The sequence below is a fragment of the Lissotriton vulgaris genome, chromosome 1_2 (assembly GCF_964263255.1).
Source record: "Lissotriton vulgaris chromosome 1_2, aLisVul1.2, whole genome shotgun sequence".
Taxonomy (NCBI): Eukaryota; Metazoa; Chordata; class Amphibia; order Caudata; family Salamandridae; genus Lissotriton; species Lissotriton vulgaris.
The window spans coordinates 256835385-256858933 of NC_141686.1; the positions used below are offsets into that span (position 1 = coordinate 256835385).

Sequence of the window (23549 nt, forward strand, 5' to 3'; positions counted from 1 at the left end):
TTACACCGGTATCACAGAGCTTTTACGCATGCATCCATATGAGACTGCTTGTTGTTTCCGTTTTTCATATGTAGTTTTCACCTTTGTTTAGTTGGATTTCTTGAGGTGAACGTTCTTGAGTTCATGGAAATATAGATGCCACTTAAAAGCCAATACTTTTGTCTCTATGAGAGGGGCGCAGGGGCGAGTTAATTCTTACTGTTCTTTTTATGCTTGTTCTTAATTGAACTTATACGAGGTCACAAACATGGTGTTCCTCCATTTCATGTAAGTTCCAGCCTGTCCATCTGTTCAGTCTTTCAGTCTTAAAGTTGTCACTGTTCGTGCCTGTGTTCGCCTCGACAAGCAGCCTCCTGTCCGATCTCCCGCTCCAGACCCGATGGGCATCCGTCTGCCTCAGTAAGTTCTTACGTCGGGGATCTGCCCACTCCTCCTCTGCCCGATGTCTGCGACCCGGTACGGCTGTCGTCTCGGTGTCCGTTGTTCACCCTATGAGTCCTGCGTGGAGGTCCTGCGGTGCGCCATCCCTCAAGCCAGTCCCTGGCCGCATCGGGGGGTGTCGAAGAACCAGACCTTTTTATCCCCTACCACCCGAAGTAGGGCTGGAAAGAGCATCGAGTAGGGCAGTTCTTTGTCTCGTAACGTTGTTTTTACCTCTAGGAAATTCCTCCGTCTCCGCGATACTTCCGCCGTGTAGTCTGGGAAGAAGGACACCTTGGAGTTCTGAATTTGTATGGCCGGCGTCACTCTAGCCACCTGCAAAATGGCGTCACGGTCCCGAAAGTTGAAGAGTCTCGCTAATATCGGCCGCGGCAGACCTCCCGTTTTCGGCTTCCCTCCTGGCACTCTATGGGCCCTTTCCACAGAGAAGAAATACGAGAGGCCTTTGTGTTGGAGCTGGTTTTTGATCAAGTCTTCCACGTAGAGGTCCTTAGCACCTGAGGGTTCGGACTCTGGCACTCCTAAAATCCAGACGTTGTTCCTCCGTGAGCGCCCTTCCTGATCGTCCAGCTTATCTCTAAGTATTTTATTGTCCGCCTGCAATTTGCCCATTTCTATTTGGAGCTCCGACACATCCTCGACTAAGGCTTTGGTCACAACTTCAACTTGTTTCACCCTTTCGTTCATCTTCTGGAGGTCTGCTTGTATTAAGGTTACTTCGGTCGCGTCGCCCCCACCGTCTCTTGCACCTGAGCCAACGCTGCCAGGACATCTTCCAGCGTGGCTTTCTTTGCCCCTTCGGATTCCGCCATTTTCCCTGTGGACTTGCTTTGCTCCAGGGGAGGAGGTTGCCTGTCATAGGCAAATTTATCAAGTTTGGCCTGCGTGGAGCTGTGTTTGGGGCCTCTGCCCGCCATATTTAATGATTTGCGATGGCGCTTGTCCCCAAAAAGTGTACCGTTCATCAGGGGATGGGGCACCACCCTCCTCCTCAGGGTATCTCCCGCTCTGGTCTGCCGTCCTTGCGTGCCCACCCCTAGATAGTGGGCAAAATGAGCCTCCTCTCGTGTGTGTCTCCTTTAACGATTAACTCGCCGTGGTCAACAGCAGTTTGGACAGTGCCCCTCACGTGGTGCCTGCCACCGGGGTGTCCTTTCCTCTCCCCTCTGCGTCTCTGGGGCGATGCCCCTTGTCCGCTGTTCCTCCATGTGGTTCTGGGGCCGCAGGTTTATCTGACAGAGGAGGAGAATGGGAGACGGCCTGACATCCACCCGACCATCCTATGTTCCCTGCAGGCAGAGATACGTGCTGGTGTGCTTACCGCACTGCGGGTCGTTTTGCCGTATGACCAGGTTACACTGCCCCGTATCCCTTCAGCCACTCTCATGCGGTCGGGTGTCACCGTCTTGCTACCAGCTGGGGAGGGGACGCCTATGTGCAGCCGTCTCAAGGCTCATCTCGCCCAAGTCTGGAAACATCCAATGGTGTGTCCCGGTGACAGTAGGGGGCTCAGATCGCAGTTTTCGTCGCCCGGTGATGTCTCCCAACTCTGTCCCCCCAGGCCGCAGACGTAGGGGTCCAGTGCTTGCCTGAATTAGTTGCTCGTATTCCCTTGTCATTGCGGCCTCACAAGATGGCGGTTCCGCTCCTGAGTTTCGGCGTCTGCCGAGTAGTCCCTTCGCTGTCCCCCTTGGCGGCACTGGGCAGGTCAACTACCCGCGGGCCACTCCAATGGTTCTAGAGGTCGTCCGGGCTGCCCAGAGGTGTCTTCCGACGAACCCTGACTTCCGGCAGTCGGCGTCCGCCGAAGCCTCACTTCCGCCCGGGCTCCGTCTCCAGTTTATGCCGCTGCGCTGAGGAGGATAGTAGGCCCCTCCCCTCGCATCGCTGTCCCGCCGATTGCCGGGCCGCCGCTGTCTCAAACTTGCTGCTCCGGGTTTCGCTCGGTCACCGGACCCAGTGCTCCCCGTCTGGGCGATATATTTGTCGGATTTAAGGCACGGATTGATGCGGGATGCCGCCTACATCGTGAGCCTCTCTAGGTTGCTGCTGCCATCGTTGGCCGCTAGCCACGCCCCCAATATCTATATATTTTTGAACAGACAGTAGTCACATAGATCTTGCATCAGATATGATAGTGTTTTGCATCATGTCCTGCCTAGATGTTGTATTTATGGTTTTGCTGTCACTTATTTTGAGAAAGACACAGCATTGTGCCTTGTCCCTGGTCAACAAAATTAACAATTTACAATCCTGCCATTAATTCTAGATTTTTCTTTGTGAAAACACTTCTTTTGAAGAATATTTTTGGCTGGATAATTATAGCTCTGCACCGACCATTCGAGCCTGAAACTCTTGCCTCTGATTTTGACACTAGGTCGTGTTGCCATTTCAAAACGGCCCAACAAATCCACGCCTACATGTGAGACAATCAACATTTCAGCTTTGTCCCGGATTCTTACTAAAGGGGAATTACATTTTAATATTTTTGATCTATATGTATGTGTGGACATTTACGGTGGTCAAGAACCATGAACTGTAGGGCTGCTTAAATACATCCGGTTTTTATGACGTTAGGAGTTCCACCTTTCTGGACAGATGGCCACGAGATATTCATGTGTTGTGCTACTGTATGTCTCAGTTTTTTGTCTACTATTTCTCCATTTTAGATACAGACTTAATTAACCAAGAATTGCCTCTTCTTAGAGGTGCTGACATGTTACTTGTATTAGTACACCCCACTGATGATGGAATGTAGCAGGTTTATTGTTTGTTGCATTTTAGCATCAACGCATTGATGACATTGGTTCATTAAGAGTATATTGTCCAGAGGCACGAACATGATCAACTACTCCAATTTCAGCCTCTCCATCAACGGCTTCATCTCCTTGTTGATCTGACACAGAACTTATGCAAGTCATAAAGTATGCAAGGCAAACACGAGGTATACAACTGTTACAACAAAGTTTTTACCACGCACTACCATTACAACGCAGGCATTACCACGCATACCATTACAACGCATTGCGCTGGGGGCGCTCTAGGATAGGGAATAAGTATAATTTTATATCCAACACCTTCCCTAGAGTCCACGGGGACTGGAGTTGGAATATAAAATTATACTTACCACTATCCAGCACCTCTAAGCGCTATGCGTTGTAACGGTATGTGTTGTAAATACCGCGTTGTAATGGTATGCGTGGTAAAAGTATGCGTTGTAACGTCATACATTCAAACACGACTATTAGTGTGTTCCATCGTAAAAGTCAAACATATCTTTTAGTGTTTGGAAAAGCAGGATTGTAAGGTATGCATCCTTGAGGCCCAGTCAGACCATCCAGTATTGACCTTGTTTACGTTTAATTAACACATGTATACCTTTAAATTTAAAATGGTGGTAAATGAACCAGTCGTTCGTCAAAGCGCAAGAGACCATATCCAGCTTCACCACCAGGTAGATGTTGCTGATGAATTCCCCCTGGTGTAGTGTTGTGTGAAACATTGCCCTTTTTTGCAACAGATCAGTAATCCCATTTCCATTCATGTAATCTATTCTATCAGGAACGTAAATCTTCTTAGACTTGCAACATGAGTATGGTACGTGAAAAACTTTACCATGCAACATTCATGTAATAATTATGCAACCTAGTGTAAAAGAAGCAACATTGTCTATATAATCTTGTATTCTGGAACAAAAGTTATATTTTTCACTCTCTCAAATCAAACCTTTTCAATGTGTTCTTAGGAATCATTTTCACGTTGTCCACCTCCGCAGCATGGTAGGTACAAACTGGTAGGTTTACGATCGGGTACGGTATAATTTTCAAAAACTTGTTGGGCTCCCGTCAGTGTCTTCGGGATGTTCCTGCAGACTTGTAGGAGGATTGATATTTTGAAGGTCCCTGCCATGAGCCACTGTGCCAAAAACACAGTTTGAGTAGAAGCGTTTTATAGACATTTGTGCCTTTTTGGAGCTATTTGAACTTGTTCAGTAATATGCATAATTCAATACCTACAGTATTGGTAATGTAAAATGGCTGTCACCAACACAGGACAGCCTTCTGCATATGCCATCTCCCATAACACAGTGCACAATTTCTTCACCTACGTTCAACAACGTTTTGTATACACTGCCGCATTAAAATGAACTCTAAAAACGACTGCTAAGCTCGTCAACCGGGATAGGGTCTATGTTTAATTTTTTCTCAATGTGTGCTTGACTTCATTCCCCATCTCAAGTATTTTTGCATGTTGACCTGCCGTGTCAATATAGTCTATCTTGTCACGCCCTCCTTGAACTGTGTATGCCCTTTTTAGTATCAACGATAACTTTTGCTTTCAACGAGTCCACTTAGGTGGGGAGTTACACTTTCTAATCTTTGACCGTTCTCGTGCTTTCTGTTCATTGTCAGCGTGTAACCACCAATTCGAGATGTTTTGAAATTCTCATAGCCATAAATGATTTATACCTTATGGTCTGTAGTCTATAACAAATACATTTTGATTGAGATTTCATCAGGGTTTTAACACATCTTCTACGGATCTGCAGAATGATCAATCCTCTCCTTGGAGCCATCCCCTGCCTCACTCACCAGTTAGGTCGGAGTTCGTGGGCACGCGTCCATATACCCTGTAGTTAGAGTTTTGGTATATTCACATGTTACTGACAGATCATCAATTTTGGATGATGTGGTTCAGGCATACTGGACATCCTTAACATCTTTCTTTCAATTCTGCAAATCATTGTTATCTACACCTTACTCTTCAATGTCCTTCCTTTTCGCGTCAAAGTGATTGTTTGAGGGCAGAACTGAAGGTTGGTGGTTCAAACCACTAAAAATGTATGCACATGTATCCTGCTATTTTTGGGACTGGTACAGAAGCAGTTTTTTTTTCTCGCAACGGGTGTTAACATTTGTGACACTGCCTTGATGTTGGAGGTGTCCAAAATTTGGCCGAAGAAGTAATCATGATCCTACCCAGTAATACTCATTAAAGTCATCCCTAAATCTTGGTTAAAAATGAAGGTCTCAAGGCAGAAAGTTGTTAATGTAGGGGTCTATGCTATATGTTATATCAGATACCCTTAGTTTACTATGCATCTTTTATCCCTATCATTATGTTCAAATATTATTAATTATGGTGTTCTCCATGCTGGGCTTGTTTATTTAGTTTAGAAAATCAATAGTATTACCTGTCTCACACTTGTCAACTTCAATGTAGGGCCTCTTTAGCTTGTCAACTAGAGTTTAGAGCACTAATGTAAAGAAAAAACTAAAACCTGCGTGTTTTTAAAAAATTAAAGTTAGGGATTGCATTTAAAAATGCATGATGTCCACTTGAAGTCTCGTTGAGTTGCATTTAAAGGCTGACTTTGCATACATTTATACTGGCACTTTGCTGTATTGACATGCCGTGCTAAAATCAATGAAATGTCTATTACGATGAGAGTTAGGCTGCGGTGCAGGTTAACGTTTTTTTTTACAATTGTTTGTCATCTACGGGTGTGCTTGCCAATCTAAAAATGAGGAACCATTTAAAAAAAAAAAATTCGATACCGTTTGTTTTGAAACAAAGTCCACAAAGGTATGTGTAGTAGATACCAATGTGATCAGTGAAAAATTGTTTACTGCTATCTATGATGTTATTCTAACTTTGACTTTTTAAAATTTTTTTAGGTAGTAATGGATGTCAAAAGATACAAGAGCTTCTCGATTATCTGCGCAGTAATGTTTATCCAGAAGGTTTCACGAAAATCCAGAAGGAGGGCTTACGTAAACCTTCCAAAAAATACTCCATACAAGGTAATTTTTTTTCACAACAGGCTTTATTGATTGATTAGGCAAGGGATAATTACAGTTTTCCACAATCAGGAAGGCACTGTCAAGTAGCAAAGCACATTTCAATATTCATACAACCCAATCAATTGAAGGCAAAAAAAGAAAAAGAAAAGGGAAAAAGCTCACGTGACTCTAAGGCCTCCCTCCAATCGTCCTCATCTAGGGGGCCAACATCTTTTTCCCAGGAGTCCTTGAGCGGGAGCAAAGAAGCGGAGCAATGAGTGACTAGAGTTTGATAAATTCGGGACACCTTCTTGTCTCCCAAGTCTCCCATAAAGATTTTGGCTTCCATTGGACTGAATTCCGGCAGTTGCTCCTGGCCGACCAAGCTTGGAGCAAGCCCGTGGCGGAATTGTAAGTATTTAAAGAATTGGGATTTGGGCATATGAAATTCCGAGCTAAGGTCCTGGATAAATTTAAGTGTAGTCCCAGTCAGAACATGTCCAAGGGAAGAGATTCCAATGGAATCCCAGCCCCCAAATCCTGGTAACGAGGACAAAGCGGGAAGTAGTCCGTTCTTCCACAATGGGGTCTCCGCTGTCAATTTACCCCACCATCTCATGCGGCGCAGCGCCTGGCGCCAGATCATGAAGACCACCTGTGTGGCCCGAGGCAATTCTTTCCGCAGCCTGGCCAAATACAGTAGTGTGTGGAGCGTGGTGTCGCCCATCAACGAGCGCTCGAGGGCATATGCAGGGTCTCCTCTAGATCCGTACCACCATTCGATAAGAACTAATAGGTGGGAGGCCTGATAGTAGGATAAGAGATCCAATGTGGCCAGCCCTGCACAGTAAGTGGACAGGAAGCATGCCCGCAGTGCCACTCTGGCGGCGCCCCCTGCCCATAGAAAGCGGCCCAGCACTGAGTTGACCCGACGAAACCACTGTGGGTCTATCTTATGTGGGTGGTTCTGTAATTGGTACAACATGCGCGGGAGTGCGACCATTTTGAAAATCGCAGACCTTCCAAAGATTGTAAGAGGCATCCGGGACCACGTCTTCATGTCTGCTTGAACCTTCTCCCATACCGGCAACACGTTGCGTTCCCACGCTATGTCAGCGGACTCAGACAGGAAGACTCCCAGATATTTCAGTCCCCCAGCTGCCACCTGTAATGCCGATGCCCAGGGGTAGACACCGGAACCCCGCCCAGTACCCAAAGGGTGAACTTACGTGGATTGAGGAAGAGCCCCGACACCTCGCCGAATATGCGCATAATCTCCAAGATACGGGGGCCGGACCGGTTGAGGTCTGTAAGAAAGAAGAGGACATCATCCGCATAGAGTGCAATTCTATTGGAGAGTCCCCCACTCCACACAAAGCCGCGAAGCTGTGCATCAATACGCACCCAAGAAGCCAGGGGCTCCATGGTCAACGCAAAGAGGTAACGGGACAACGGGCACCCTTGCCGGGTCCCCCGGCCAACCGAGAATCTCTCCGAGATCGCCCCGGACACCCGCACGAAAGCAGTTTAATCAGTGTACAGTAGTTTGACATAGGAAATAAACACCGGGCCTAGGTTAAGGCGTGGTAGGAGGGCAAATAGGTAGGTCCAGCTGACCGAGTCGAATGCCCTATCTATGTCCGCTAGCAATAAGGCCGCCCGCTCCCCAGAAACCCTTATGGCGTCGATGGCCGTCTGCGCTCGCCTGATTTTGTGCCGTGTCGCCATAAGCGGCATGAAGCCCGCTTGATCCGGATGTACCAGGTCAGCCACGTATGGGAGGAGGCGATTAGCCAGTGCTTTTGCCAGTAATTTGGCCTCAAAGTCAAGTAGGGATATGGTGCGATACGATTCGTGACGGTCCGTGGGCCTACCGTGCTTCTGAAAGACCACAACTTCGGCGCGGCGCCAGTCTGCTGGCATGCAACCCCGTTCCCTCGCCAACTTCAGCGCTTCCCTATAATGGGACCCCAGTTGAAGATGAAACTTTTTATAAAATTCACAGGGAAAGCCACTTGGTCCGGGCACCTTCCCCGTGTTGAGTTGCCCCAAAGCCTCACCCAGCTCCTCTGCTGTGAGGGGAAGGTCCAGGGATTTCCTTGTGTCATCGGAAACAGCCCGGGGGGGCAGATCCGCAATAAATTTGTCAATCGCATCAGCCGGGAGGCAGTCCCGTTGAGCATATTGGTCTGCGTAATAGTGGGCAAAACTTGCCGCCAGAGCAGCTGGGTCCGTAATAGAAACTCCCTCCCCGTCCGTGAGACCCGGCAATGTAACTGGTTGCATGACGTGTTGACATAACCTATGGAGCCTAGTACAGGACTTTTCTCCCCACTGATACACCCTGCTCCGCGTGGCCAGCCATGCCTGCAGAGCCTCGTCCATCAAAATAGATGCGTAGGACTGTTGTGCCTGCAGGAGCAACCGAACTGCCACCCCGTCCCCCTCTCTCTGACACCGCTGTTCTAGGCGTTCAACCTGCACCGCCGCCGCGACAATAGCCTACCGACGATGACGACGGGCGGCCGCGCACCACGCTATGTCTACGCCTCTCAGTGTAGGCTTCATAGCCTCCCAGACGCTGTGTCGACGTCCCCGACCAGATTCTCCTGCCAGTAACGGGCAATCGCGCCGCGCATGTGTTGAACATAGTCTGCCTGTTGAAGATGTTACGAGGACATCCTCCATCGGAACGGCTGACGCTTCCTATGTAACTCTCTCTGTACTGCGACAGGAGAATGGTCGGACAGTCCCCTAGGCAAAATTTTGGCTTCTCTTACTCTGTCAAGCAATGCTCCCGGCATGAAAATATAATCTAGTCGAGAAAAGGAGCCATGCACAGCAGATACATACGTATATTCTCTCTCCAGACATCCACCCAGCCCAGTCCTTCAACCGCCGCACTCAGTCTGGTAGGGACAGCCGCCACCACTGTGCCTTGCAGCCTCTTACGGTCCATGCAGACATCCATGACATCGTTCCAGTCACCGCCCAGCACAGCCAGGGATTCCGGGACGTCCGCCCACACTTCAAACAGCCGCACAGCCAGGGACCACTGCAGCGGGGAGGAACATATACACTCCCAAACACCACTGGTTCAGCACCAATCATACCCTTAATAAAAACGTAGCAGCCCTGCGGGTCCAGCCATTGTCGCTCATGAATGTAGGCCAGTCTGCGGTGAACCAGAATAGCAACCCCTGGAGAACCCGGCATGAAATACCTGTTGGTAACCAAATCTCTGCAGGCTTACCGCCTTTGTCCCCATCATGTGCGTCTCTTGCAACAGCAAAACATCTGCAGCCTCCCGCTTACCCCCATCGCAAGACCGCTCCCCTCTTAATTTTGTCCAGCATCCCCCTGACATTCCAGCTTAATATTCTCATAGACTCCCTAGGGGTCCCGAAGGCGGTAAATCAACCAAAGTCAAGTTGGAAATGACCCCGAGGACCCCAGCACCCAGTCCAGACACTCCACTCAAGTAATGGTACGGCATTAGGAATCACATGCAAACCCTCCTGACCACCCCAGACCCCCCCTACCCTCCCCCAACACCCCCTCCCCAAGATACCAACCCCTGGAGCCCACCCCCCCCACCCCTACGCTCCACGGAACTCTGAAGCATCTGTCGTGGCATGGGGAACCTCAGGCCCAAAACAGAGCGCCCAAGGCCAACCATACCAATGGATCCCAACTATTCCCTGAAACGATGAACCTTCCCCTCAGGGCCACCCCCCACCCGTGGGGGATTAGGCAGCCCCATAAGCCCAGCACCCCCAACCCACACCACCACCCCCTTCAGCATTAGCCTATGACATCACGGCAATTTGGCGGCAATGTCACAAGCTAGGGTAGGCCCCGGCCATTATCCATGGCGTGCCGCGGCACTATGCGCCCAATGAACAGATGACCAGGTAGTCACAACCTATCCTCGAGCCAAGAGTTCAATTTTCTTTTCCAGACTGGTCAGTGTCAAGTTGTGTCTCATCAGGCTGGCCATTGCGAGAGAAGGACCGCTTCCGTGACCTGGACTTCCTGTGTCGCTTACTCCTGGTAGCAGGGTCGCCCCTCTCCTGTGAGGATCCGCGCGACGGGCCAGAGCCCAAGCCCGGCTGGGCGTGCGGCCGGACCCTGACTGTCTCATCAGTCCACCTAGAACCTCCTCCGGGGAATCAAAGAAGTGAGTTTTCGACTGGAAGATGACCCGGAGACGGGCCGGATAGTGCAAGGAGTACTGCATCTTCAAGCCACGCAGCTTAGCTTTCGCTGCCATGAAAGAGTGGCGTTGCTGCTGTACGAGTTTAGTATAGTCAGGGAAGATCATAATTTTATGACTTTCAAACATAAGTGTCTCCTTGGCTCTTGCTTCCCGTAAAATGACGTCCCTGTCGTGTAAGTTCAGCAGTCGGGCTATGACCGGACGAGGTCGTTCTCTGGCTTTTGGTTTTTGCGTCAGGGCTCTGTGGGCGCGTTCAAACAAGAAGCATCGCGACAGGGCGTCCGGGGGGAGCCAGCTCTCCAGCCATTGTGTCAAGAAGCTATCCATGTGTCTCCTCTCGCAATCCTCCGGAAAGCCCACAAAGCGCAGGTTGTTTCTGCGCGCCCGCCCTTCCGCGTCCTCCACACGGAGCGCCAAGCCCTTTTGGATTCTTTCCATGGCCGCCACCTTCTGTTTCAGTGTGCCCACATCGCCCTCCACTCCAGTAATCCTAGTTTCTGCCTCCGTAATGCGGGCTACGGCATTGCGAAGATCCTGTCGCAACAGAGTGACATCAGCCCCCACCGCTCCTATTTTGGCGTCCAGCATGTCCTGAGATTTGGTAATCGCCGTCATCAACGCCGCATTGTCGGGCCCCGCACCCTGGCCACTCCCGGGGGCACCAGGCCCTCCACTAGGCCCGTTAAATTTATCGATGGGTCCCTGCTTGGCGGACCCGCTCCCTCCACCGCCCCTGGTCATGGCTGTGTTACTCAGGGAGAGCAGTCCGACTTCAGCAGCCAGCAAAGCTCCTCTCGGTCAGCAGCAGAGCAGGTCGGATGATGTCTTAGCCCCAGAGTAAGGTAATCCACAGGGGGGTTCCTCCACCAATAACCGGTTCGCACCGGACCCCAGTTCAGTCCCAAAGGCGCATCCAGGGGGCAGCAGCAGTCTCACCTGGTGCCACTATGCAGCTGACATCGTTTTGGTGCCAAACAGGTCCCTCCCAAGTGTCCACTCCGGGTGCCAGGGGTCCACCACCTTACCAGTCAGTGCCCCAGAACGTTCAGGTCAGCCCAGGCCTTGACACACACTGTTAGAAGGCAATGCAAATCGTGAACCAGGCACCAGGCTCCTTCGGCTCCGGGGCAAGTCCCGACCGGAGGCGGCCAACCGCGTCCGGGGCTCCTCAGCAGGGGAGGGGGAGGGGGGTCTCAGCGCGCCACAGTTCCTGCCCCACTCCGTCTACCGGGTTTAGCATCCACCCCCACTGGGGTCGTATGTACTCACTGCTCGCTCCACGACGCAGCGGTCGCCGTCCCACAGCTCCTCTAGGGGTCCAAATGGCACTCCGGCAGGGCCCACAGTCGGCTACTGGGCAGGAAGCACAACCAGGGTGTCAGCGTCGCCTCGAGATGGCAAGTGGGGCCGCCCAGGTCGCTGTTCAGACTGGCTCCGGGTCCCACCATTCGCTGTCGGGGAGCTCGAAAATCCAGGCCCCGGTCTCAAGGCCTACGCTCAGGCCCCTGCCGTCTCCCCGTGCCCCCACTTCGCATTAGGCCACTTAGGAGGCGGGAGGGATGCAATAGGGTCTCCGACCCCCACTCCGACGCCAAGTCAGCCGAGCCAGGTGGCACCGGAGATCGCCGCCAGAGGTCTGTTCCAGGGACGCCCCTCCCGATCACCGCCAAAATCGAGGCCCCGGCTGCGCACGCCGGGGCTAGGCCTCAAAGAGCTGCAGCTGTGTGTTCAGCTTCAGGCGGCGCAGGAGCTTAGTTCGGCACACCGATGGGTTCTCCACACCTTCCGCCACCAGTCTAGGTCGGTGTATCGCCTCGCGGGTCCGGGAGCCAGGATAAATGCTTCGGATTATTGTCGGGCCGGCGGGAGCTCTAACAAGCTACGTCCACCATCTTCGCCCGCTAGGCCACGCCCCCATACAAGGTAATTTTAAATTTATTTTTTTGGTAAGTCTTTTTATTGTTATTAAAAACGAAAAACAATAAGAGCGTATCAAGTGCAATGCAGTCCAACACAGACAAGTAATCAAACAATTGAAAGGACGCAATATCGTTAGTCATTGAATCAGGACACTGAGACTCTAACACACATTTCACTAATCAGGATTATAAAACTAGCGGAGTTCTCCAATATGAATGCATGATGCCCACAGGCCCCTCCACCCACAAAATCAGGATATCAAAGATCATTGCGCCCCTCGATATTAAGACCGTCAACAGGATAAAGTACGGACACTTGTATGCAAAAATGGCTAAATCAAAATAATAGAGCTCGCATTGGCACCTTAATACTGAAGACAGAGTCATGATATCCAGTAAATAAATAAAGAAAACAAAATAAAAAACGCAACACCCCACCCACCCACCCTGCACCCCTGCATGTAGCTAACGCCAGTCCCCAACTAGCAGTGTGCCTGTCGCCCCATCTAATCTACCAATGCTAAAATAAGTAAATGGAGGAGGGCCTTCGTACAGGCTCCCGGCCTCTCCCCCCCGCTAGTTCTAAGCCTTCCACTATTACGGATATGTTATTATTTCACTAGCAAGCGAAAGTCGGGGATACATTACTTCGCCTACACCGCCTCCCGGTACCAACATTATAAAGTGAATCCCGCACTGCCACCATTTGAATAAAAGTCTTGAAACGATAGGCCGTTCTCAGCCTTGACCCGTTCGATCAGGTACACGAATGTTCTTCAACCGGAAATCCGCCATCTTGAAAAATTCGAAAGAACAGTAGCGAGCAGGAAATAGCTGGGCTTTCTCAGTCTCGTTGTCACTGAGTCTAATCTGTGTCGATAAGAGCCACTGATGTTGTTCAAAGTCCAGGTGCACTGAGTTTAGAAAGGTAGAAAGGGCCACCCTTGTCGAGCCACTCCTGAGTTGTCACATGAGTCATCAGATACATTGCCTGTTGCGATTTACCCTCAGTCGATAACAATATTGTGAGAATTGACATGACCGGGACCTCCAATACACGGGCATTAGCTAATTTGCCATCTCTTGCATCACTCGTTTTATGGGGTTGTTGGCATCCATTAGTCCGGGCGGTGTGGATGTTGTTACTTCCGCAGTGTAATTGCATCGAACAAAAGCTATCTCACTATTCCCCAGTCCAAAAGCCAAGGCGTCCAATTTGTGCTCCAAGGCTTGGGCTTTCCAATTCAGTGAGAGATGAAGACCCTCGATCGCCGCCATTATAGCCCCAAGTGTAGGTTCAACCCTGGTCACCACTAGTTGGTCCCCCTCGATAGGGAAATTCTGTTCTGGTCTCGGAGATCCCTTAGATAGAATATGTTGTGCCAGGTCATCCGTTCAAATTTTCCCAGACCTCTCGTAGGATCGGGTCCGATTCACACGCATGCCGATATTGAGCGCATTTTGCTCGTTTCGTTCACAGACTATCCCTGGGCCCTTCGGGATAGACCCAGTAGAATCTGAAGCGAGTACACATGTTCCAACCCCTCTGCATGCAAGGATATTGCGGAGCTGTCTTCAGGATATGCCCAAAACCATCGGGTCGCAGTTTAGACGGTATCAAGCTGTTTATATTCCAGGCACCGACAACCAATTATTCAGCTCGCATCCGTAGTGTCATTGAGGTGCCCCGCTTCAGGCGCTAATCCATACGGATATTTGATGTTAAGATCGGACAAAATTTACTTCCATTTTGGCGGACCGTCTCCTCTCGAACTCTTATGGCCGATGTTGTTCAACTAGAGGCCGGCTGCACTCTGACTCGAGGCCCCGGCTTAAATGCTGATGTAGGCCGCAAACTTCAAGGCAACGTTTCTCCGTTCTCGAAGCAGGTGGAACTTTCGGGGTCACTCAGTGTAGCGTTATGTTGTTTCATCTACCCGGGAGAGTTGCATAGGAACAGGATAACTGGCAGGATCTTGTAGCAGGATGAGGAGGTTTGCGAATGGACAATGTTTCGGCGGTTCGGTATGTGAACCATTTGGGGGGCCCGCGATCGCGGGCGCTAGCGGAACTGGTGAAAGACTTTTGGGACTATTGTCTCGCCCATCAGGTCTCGGTAACGGCAGAATACCTTCCGGGACGGGCCAACCAAGTGGCGGATTGGCACTCGCGATACCTGCGAGACTCCAGCCTGTGGAAGCTTGATGTTCAAGTGTTCCACTGGCTGGCGACATGCTGGGGTCGCATCCCGTCTGGACTTCCAGCTGCCGAGGTTTTTCAGCTGGAGACCGGACCCTTTGGCGGAGGCGACGGATGCGTTCCTCCAGGACTGGAGTCAGGAACGACCGTATGCCTTCCCGCCTTTCTCCATGATAGTGTGGGCCCCGGCCCAGCTTCGCCGTCAGATGGCGGACGTAGTGATGGTGACGCCCGTGTGGAGGTCGCAAGTGTGGTTTCCAGTTCTTCTGGAACTTTCCTGGGATTCTCCAATCCTACTCCCCCGGCTCCCTCATCTTCTCTTCAATCCAGACGGGGTCCCTCACCATCTCCTCCAGGGTTCTCTCCGCCTCATGGCATGGAGGCTTTCAGGAGACGCTGGTCGCTCCCTGGCCTTTCGAACTCGGCTCAGCACCTTTTGTCCAAAGCCTGGGCAGGCAGCACTGCGAAAAGGTATAGATCGGCTTGGACCAGGTGGGTTCGTTGGTGTCTTCGACGGAACTTGGATCCCATGGTCGCAGGTCTCGTTCCCATCCTGAATTTCCTGGCGGAACTATCTACTGCCAGCTTAGCATACCGGACTATTAACACAATACGGTCTGCCATATCAGCAGCTCATGAGAAGTTGGATTGAGTGGCGGTCGGGGAACATCCCCTTGTCTGCCGTCTCCTCAGAGGAGTGCGTCTTGCTTTACCACCAGAGCCACGATATTCTATCCTGTGGGATGTTAACGTGGTGTTGAACCTTTTTCTTTCTTGGCAGCCTAACAAGTATCTCTCCTTAAAGGAACTGTCAGCTAAACTGGCGATGCTCCTCTGTTTGGGGTCATGTCGCAGGGTGTCCGACGTGCGTGCCTTAGATGTCACGGCGAGAGCGTTTTCCCCGGATGGGGTTACCTTTACCGTGGGCCGCCGCACAAAATCTGCTACGAGGTCTATTTCTTACCCGGCTTTTGCGGATGTCCCTAAGTTGTGTGTGGTGCAAAGTTTGAAAACATATGAGGATGTCACGACAGAACTACGCCCTCCGGGCGAGCGGCAATTACTCATTGCGTTGCGCAAACTTCACAAGGCTGTCTCTTCCCCCACTATAGCCCGTTGGGTGCGTTGGGTATTACAGGAAGCTGGTATTGATACAAAGCAGTTCGGAGCTCACTCCGCAAGAGGGGCCATTGCCTCCAAAGCATTTGCCCTTGGGGCACGTTTAGAAGACCTCATGCGCGCTGCGGATTGGTCTTCGGATTCCACCTTCAAACGGTTTTATTTCAAGCCGGTGGTGGATATTGCTAGTTTGGTGGTGAACAAGCTTTGAACAAGCATAATCCGTAGCCTCCGGTCCTGACATAGAATCGAAATTTGCCTAGCTTAGTAACGGTAAGTTTCAATTCTATTAAGGACACGGAGGCGAGGATTATCCCACCCATACCTCCTGCGGAGATCCCGCCCGTACTGGAGTAAGTCATCTTTTTCCGGATTTGCAATATGCGTTTACTGTTCTCTTTGGTTGCATGTCATTGACTTGTTGCAATGCCTTTGTTGTCTTGCTTTCAAGCTTGGCGGGTATGGCATGGCTCACGTTGTTCTTTTTTCCGCCAGGTAATGATGGTGCGAAACAAGATCGTTGAGACTTTGGCCTGACTCGCGACGAAGAAAGAGGAGGAGTTCACAAGATGGACGCCTTATATTTGGATTTATGGACACTAAGAAAGGACTGCCTAATGTTGGTCTGATGGGACTTGTAGTTATAAAAAATGTTATTATGTTGTTTTTTCTGATGATTCCTGTGTTTGGAATACAAAATTTTCAAGTTTTGATGCTTTTCTGGCTGCTGTGTGGTGTTATGTGAATAAACAGTGAAGAGAGAAAAGCATAATCCTCGCCTCCGTGTCCTTAATAGAATTGAAACTTACCGTTACTAAGCTAGGCAAATTTCGATTCACTAATATATAGATTCCCGGCGATGCCCCAAGTGTGGGGCACTTCACGTATTCAGAGATTTTTAACCGCAATGGGACTCGTAGATATATGGCGCTATACCCACCCCGCAGCACGACAGTACACTTACCACTCTACAGTCCATAACAGTTTGTCGCGTATCGATTACTTTTTGGCATTGGGTGATGGTATACAACATGTCGACACTGTAGAGATACATCCGAGGGGCATATCAGATCACTCCCCGGTCGCACTTACATTATCCACACAAGAGAAGTCGCGTAGGAGGATCTACCCAATACACGCCTCATATCTCCAAATCCCCAAAGTGCGTAAGGCACTCAAAACAACAACATCACACTACTACATGGAAAACACCGCGTCAGTACGGTCACCCGCTACACTGTGGGAGGCATACAAGACGGTACTAAGGGGGCAAGCTATAGCATCTATAGCAGGTCATTAGAGAGAGCGACAGCAGGAACTGTCTGAGTTGGAGATAGCACTGCACGCTGCAACCACAGCGCACGAGGCAGACCCCACGACAGACACATCTCATGCACTACTCATTAATAAACAGCAGTTTAGGGAACATGTGAAGCAACAGACAGTGTCCCAAATCACAGAGACAACAAACAGGATTTATGAAATAGGGGACAAGGCAGGTAAAATGCTGGCGTGGCTTGACAAGAAGGGAGACAGTAACAGAGGTATACAGCACATTAGAGATAAACACGACAAGATACACACGAGTCCCGAAGAAATTGTAGGGGCATTAGCGGAATACTTTGAGGAAGTATAAACGCCGGAAATTGAAGTATCAGCAGACAGGGCACGCATAATGTTAGAAAACACCCCCCATAAGACACTGGTGCAGGAAGCGGTGACAGAACTGGAGGCAGACATCACAGAGGAAGAGATTCAGAGAGCAATACATGCTATAAACCCAGGAAAGGCGCCAGGTCCCAACGGTATCCCGATAGAATGGTACCAGGCAGCATCTGAAAGGCTCAGTGGGCATTTGTTGAATATGTACACTGATAGTTTGGAAAGGACCGAACTTCCAAGCGACCAACGGACGGCGACAATAGTTGCGATCCCCAAACCTGGAAGGGACCCGGAATTGTGCACATCGTATCGCCCAATTTCCCTACTCAATCCCGAAGTAAAAATCCTGGCAAAAATCCTAGCCACCAGACTGATGACCCATCTTCCGCAAATCATACACCCAGATCAGTCCGGCTTTATGCCGCATAGGAACACAGCCCTCAATTTGCGTAGGGTGCATAGTGTGCTTGCCAGAGCGGATACTCTATCGGGCAAGGCGGTCATACTGGCACTCGACACAAAGATGGCGTTCGATATGGTGGAGTGGCACTATCTATTTGAAGTCCTGGTACATATGGGGATTGGCCCCAAATTCGTGGCCTGGGTGCGACTACTGTACGCTAAACTAGTGGCGCAAGAAGTGGCAAATGGTCATATTTCGCAACCATTCCAGTTGGGAAGGGGTACCCGTCAGGGGTGTCCCCTAACGCCCTTGCTGTTTGCGTTTGCTCTAGAGCCCCTAGCAAACCGAATACGTTCCACTCCACTGCTAAAGGGGATCGCTTGGGCGGAAGGTTGGGAAGATCGCTTTAAGCGGATGATAGGCTGGTGTACCTGACGGATCCGGAACAAAGTATACCGGCATTGCTGACACTGTGCGACGAGTGGGGAGAAATATCTGGATACACCCTGAATTGGAATAAGCCGGAAATGTATGTACTGCATGGACCGACCCCCATTCTGTGCGCAACTGCCGTCTGAGGGTGGCTGGAACATCCTTTAAATACTTAGGGGTTCATATAACAAAGTATCCGGCCGAATTCTTTCAAAAGAACTTGGCACCAGTGTCCCCTGTAACGTGCGGGCGCGCGCGCGCGCACCTTGCTGACCCCGAGCGCGCAGAGTCCCGAGGAAAGCGCGCACACATCCTGTGAGTGCTTTCGCGCCGCCGCGTTTAAAACGCGAGCGGCGCGAAAACGGCAATTCCGTGTTTGGGGGAAAGATTGAAGAAGCTCCGCACTAATGGGCTGTGGCTGCGGGCTGTTTGTGGCCCTTTGTGAAAACATTTGTTAATTGCAGTGCCGTCATGCGCTGCAATTAACAAACATTTTCACAATGGCTCACAATCAGCCCCCGACCGCGCTCCCTTAAGAGAAGACATTTAGCAAGTCCAAAAGCATGACTTTTCGTGCTTTTGGACTTGCTAAATGTCTTCTCTTAAGGGAGCGCGGTTGGGGGCTGATTGTGAGCCATTGTGAAAATGTTTGTTAATTGCAGCGCATGACGGCGCTGCTATTAACAAATGTTTTCACAAAGGGCCACAATTAGCCCGCAGCCACAGCCCATTATAAAACAAATTCAGCAAAAGAAAAGACGGGATTAGGCGGTGTCTCCCACAACTATTTTGCCGCCATTTTCAATCATGTCACCAGCCCCTCCTCGCTAGTGGTACAGGTCTCTGTTGTGGCTGGCTCGGGCAGATGCATGTGCGCTCTGCTCAGCTGACAGTTCGGGCGGGACAGAGGCCATAGCTGCCAATGTTTAAGATTGCTATGGGGGACATTTTTATAATTTCTATGTAATCTTGAGTGATATTTCAACAAATGAGTGACACCTTCAAGCAAAATCAAGCAATGAAGATGACGGAAACATAAAGATGAGACATTACACCCCTCAGATAGCTGTAATTTCTTTTATTTATAGGTTACTCATAATTACACTGTAATTATGAAAATGTCACACACAAGCAATCTGAAACCTTGGCAGCTATGTGTAAAGCACACATTGTGCTTTTGGGCTTGCTGCAGCCAAGCCTCCTAAAAGTTATACACAGCAGTAGTTGGTTGCCAGATTGTGAGCTGTTCATGGAGATGGACGAAGGCCGCTGCGAGGCTTTGCTGCATGCAGCTGACTATACATATAATGAGGGTGTTGTCCTCGTGTGAAGAGTTGGATGCCGTGCATGTTCCTGGCCTCAAGCTATTTTCAGGCATCAATTAAAATGTCTAGATAACTCTGGTGATTATTAGTCTTGCTGAAAAGAGATAGAGGTTTGTCTAGTGGAAGTTTTGACACATCTAAAGGTCGCACAGTGGGTTAAAATGTCTCCTGCTAAGAACATGTGCCATGCAGAAAACAAAGTGAATAAATGTAAATAGGTCGGTGGGTTACTACTTCTGTAAGAGAGCTCATTTTGTTACTTGTGGTTTGGACAACTAGATTATTTGGAAAATTCCACACCCCTGATTAACTGTCATCAAACAGCTGCGTGTTAACTGCAAGTATTATGTTAGAGCAGAAGTCTTCAATCTGTGGGGCGCGACCCCCAGGGGGGTCGTGGAGTCCTTGGAAGGGGCATGCAATTCCTGGGGTTGGCCTGATCGAGGGTGCTCATGGTGGAGGCCAAATTCACACCGAGGTGTGAAAAACATCAAAGGCTCATTAACAAGTAGAAGGTCTTTTAAAGACCTGTCAAGTACTCGGGTGTGGCTGTGTGTGGGTCCCTGAAACGGTTTCAGCCGGGCTCACATACACGAGCTGGGGGAGGGGGGAAAGTGGGTGGGGGTGGGGTCTGGGGGAGCAGGCTGTAGTGTAGCCCTTTGAGTATAATGGATGTTGTGCGCCTGGAGCTGTGGGTCCCGTGACATGTCCCCCCCTCTCGCCCCCAGCAGGGAGGCACAGAGACCCATGAGCGGGAAAGAAGGAAGAAGACACAGAGATACTGACCCCCCCCCTACATCCCATGAGAGAGTCACAGAAAAGGTGGGTGGATGAATGATGGGTGGATGGATGGAGGAAAGGGTGGGTGGGTGGATGGATGTATGGATGAAAGTGTGATGGAGGAAGGATGGATGTATGGATGGGAGGATAAAAGGGTGGACGGATGTATGGATGGATAAAAGGTTGCATGGATGAATGATGGATGGATGTGTGAAAAGGTGGGTGGATGAATGATGGGTGGATGGATGGAAGGGTGGATGGGTAAAGGATAGATGTATTGATGGATGAAAGGGTGGATGGATGAAGGAAGGATGGATGTATGGATGGAAGGATGAAAGGGTGGATGGATGAAGGATAGATGTATGATGTAAGGATGAAAGGGTGGATGAATGGATAAAAGGGTGGATGGATGGAAGGATGAAAGGGTGAACGGATGAAGGATGGATGGATGGATGGATGAAAGGGTGGATGGATGTATGGATGGATAAAAGGTTGCATGGATGAATGATGGATGGATGTGTGAAAAGGTGGGTGGATGAATGTTGGGTGGATGGATGGAAAGGTGGATGGGTAAAGGATGGATAGAAGGATAAAAGGGTGGATGGTTGAAGGATGGATGTATGGATGTAAGGATGAAAGGATGGATGGATGTGTGAATGTGTGGGTGCATGAATGATGGATGGATGTGATGAGGTCTAACAGGTGCATTTATGGTTATCAAAAGTTGATGATGAGGAGTACCAGTTTCTAGAAACTTTTGTCGGAAGGGGGTCCTTACGCCTAAAAAGGTTTTACAAGGGGGTCTCGGCAGCAAAAAGTTTGAAGACTTCTGTGTTAGAGCATTATGTTTTATTGCCCAGTCTTTTATTATCCTAATCTTTCCAAAAGGGTTTATTTGGGTAAAAAAACAATTCTTGTTTTTAAGAGAACCTCTAACACATGGGGGCACATTTTGAATTCTGAATTCGTACTTTTCCAGAATAAGCATTGTTAAACTATATTGCCTACTAGTATCGATGACTCCTACACTGCACCTTGTAGTCTTGTCTGATGTAACACTTCCAATACACTGATTTACACACCTATGATTGTGTCTGTGCAATGTGTGTATTATGTAAATTATTCAGAGAGCCAGTGGTTCTGGAGACTTGAGGGCCGCTATTAAAGGGTGCTAGTGAGGGAATCCATGGTAGAGGTGGCCATTGGGGGGCGCCAACAAACATTGTCACACAGGGCTCCACCAGTGTTAAAGATGGCCTGGCTTGCGCCTAGTTGAAGTTGGCTGACTAAAGTCCAATTGAACAACATGTAAAGCACACACCGTTCTTTTGGACTTGCTACATTTCTTTTAGATATCACGCAAGATAGAAATCTCTCTGCTTAGCCTAGTGTGCCGCCTGGCTGGTATTTTGTTGCTTCTTTCCGTCTGTGCATCCAGATATACAATACAACAAGTAATATTACATCTACAGCAGTAAAATCTTATAATGGTACTATCATTGGAGCCTTGTGCTTTTCTAAACCCGAAGTGTACTTGCCTGTATAACCAATTCATGTAATTGTGTGTGTCTAAATTGCAAACCTGCCATAAGACACTTAACGTGCCGATTTATGTGTGAAAATGCAGTCGTTTCACTTGTTTAAGCATGAGTTTGGAGTGATATTTGGCGCCGCACCCACACGCACGGTCTGGTTCCTGGCGCACATAACCATGGCTGCAGTGCACAGAGACCCCACACTGCCGCACACAGAGGAAAAAAATTAGAGGGAACATTGCTTGGCACCCCCACTGGATCGATTGAAGCAGGATGTCAAATTCTGGGCGACGTTGCCACTAACATTGCTGGGTAGAGCAGCGTTGTATAAGATGATGTCTCTGCCACGGTTTCTGTATATACTGGAAAACACGCCATACCCCGTAGACAAAATATATTTTGGGAAAATATCGGCCCTGATGGCAGGCCCTATGTGGAACAATCGACCGGCACGAATAGCCCAGGCCAAGTTACACAGAGGGTGGTACGACGGCGGTATTGCATTGCCGAACCTACACCTCTACTACATGGCTGCGCAACTAAAGCCCATAAACCAGTGGCTGCATGCACTTCAAGAAGACCCAGCATACACGGCTGACCGGGGGCAATTAGGTACTCATAATATACTGGCACCCCTATATGACCAAACGAATGTACGTACGCTTGTGGGGCCTACAAGGCTTACCACAGCACTATGGCATACAGCACAGACAAAATTGGGGTGGAAGGGGACAAATTACCAAACTCACCCCATTGTGGGACACGCGGGCCCTGGGAAATCTGAGAAGCAGCAAGGGATTTACGTCATGGGATAATATCGGTCTATCCACAGTAGGAGATCTGTGGGACAAAGACACAGTAATCCCCTTTGACCAGTTGAGGCAGCAGTATGAGTTGGGGCCCACTGAATTGTATCGCTACATACAGGTGCGACATGCATTGTTAGCAGCCATCCCACACGGTTCGAAAGTCCCAGAATCGTCACCGCTCGAAGACCGTCTCCTTACGGACTACATGCAGGAAAAAGCAACATCCCTCACTTACCGTAAAATACTAAATAACTTAGAGGACCCGACAATAAAACAGAGCTAAATGGGTTGAGGAACTAGGTGAGATGGATGAATTTGAATGGAATGCAGTGTTAGCTTCTCCCAAGGAGGTGGGAATATCAGCAAAGTTCCGACTCATACAGCTCAAAATCTTACATAGGGTATATTACACGAGGAAGATGCTCCACACGATACAGAGGGCACAACATCCATACTGTCTTCGAGGGTGTGGGGATGAGGGAAATTTTTTGCACACTATTTGGGATTGTCCCCGTATTCAGGAATTCTGGAGACAAGTCATGCGTACCATCTCGCAGGTTTTGGAAGTCTCCCTAGTTCCGGAACCACGGAAATGTCTACTCAACATATGGGGGTCCAATGACCGTTCCAGACACGGACAACTATGGTCCACGATAGGTATGGTAGTGGCCAAACGAGCAGATGGAACACGATATGGACCCCATGGAACGCGTTCAGGGGGGATATATGTGAGCCACTAGAGGAGGATGACACCTTGACATCAGATGAAGAGGGGGAGGAAGACTAAGACACGGGATACCGGGAGCTAGAGGTAGGGATTCATGTTGGCAGCCGGCCCCAGAGGTTGTAGGCCAAAAGCTGTGTAATGTTTATTAATGATAAATAAAGGTTTTCAAAAAAAAAAAAACATCAGTGGCAAACAA

The 23549-nt window shown here is 49.6% G+C and overlaps 1 long non-coding RNA gene across 1 annotated transcript in view; it reads left to right on the forward strand.

Moving 5' to 3' along the window:
• LOC147736448 (uncharacterized) overlaps positions 1 to 16408 on the forward strand; it is a 32043-nt gene extending 15635 nt beyond the window's left edge. The window contains exons 3-4 of the long non-coding RNA XR_015307619.1: positions 6120 to 6245; positions 16176 to 16408. This is a non-coding gene — a long non-coding RNA (uncharacterized LOC147736448). The remainder of the gene's footprint in view (positions 1 to 6119; positions 6246 to 16175) is intronic.
• Positions 16409 to 23549: the final 7141 nt, after the last annotated feature.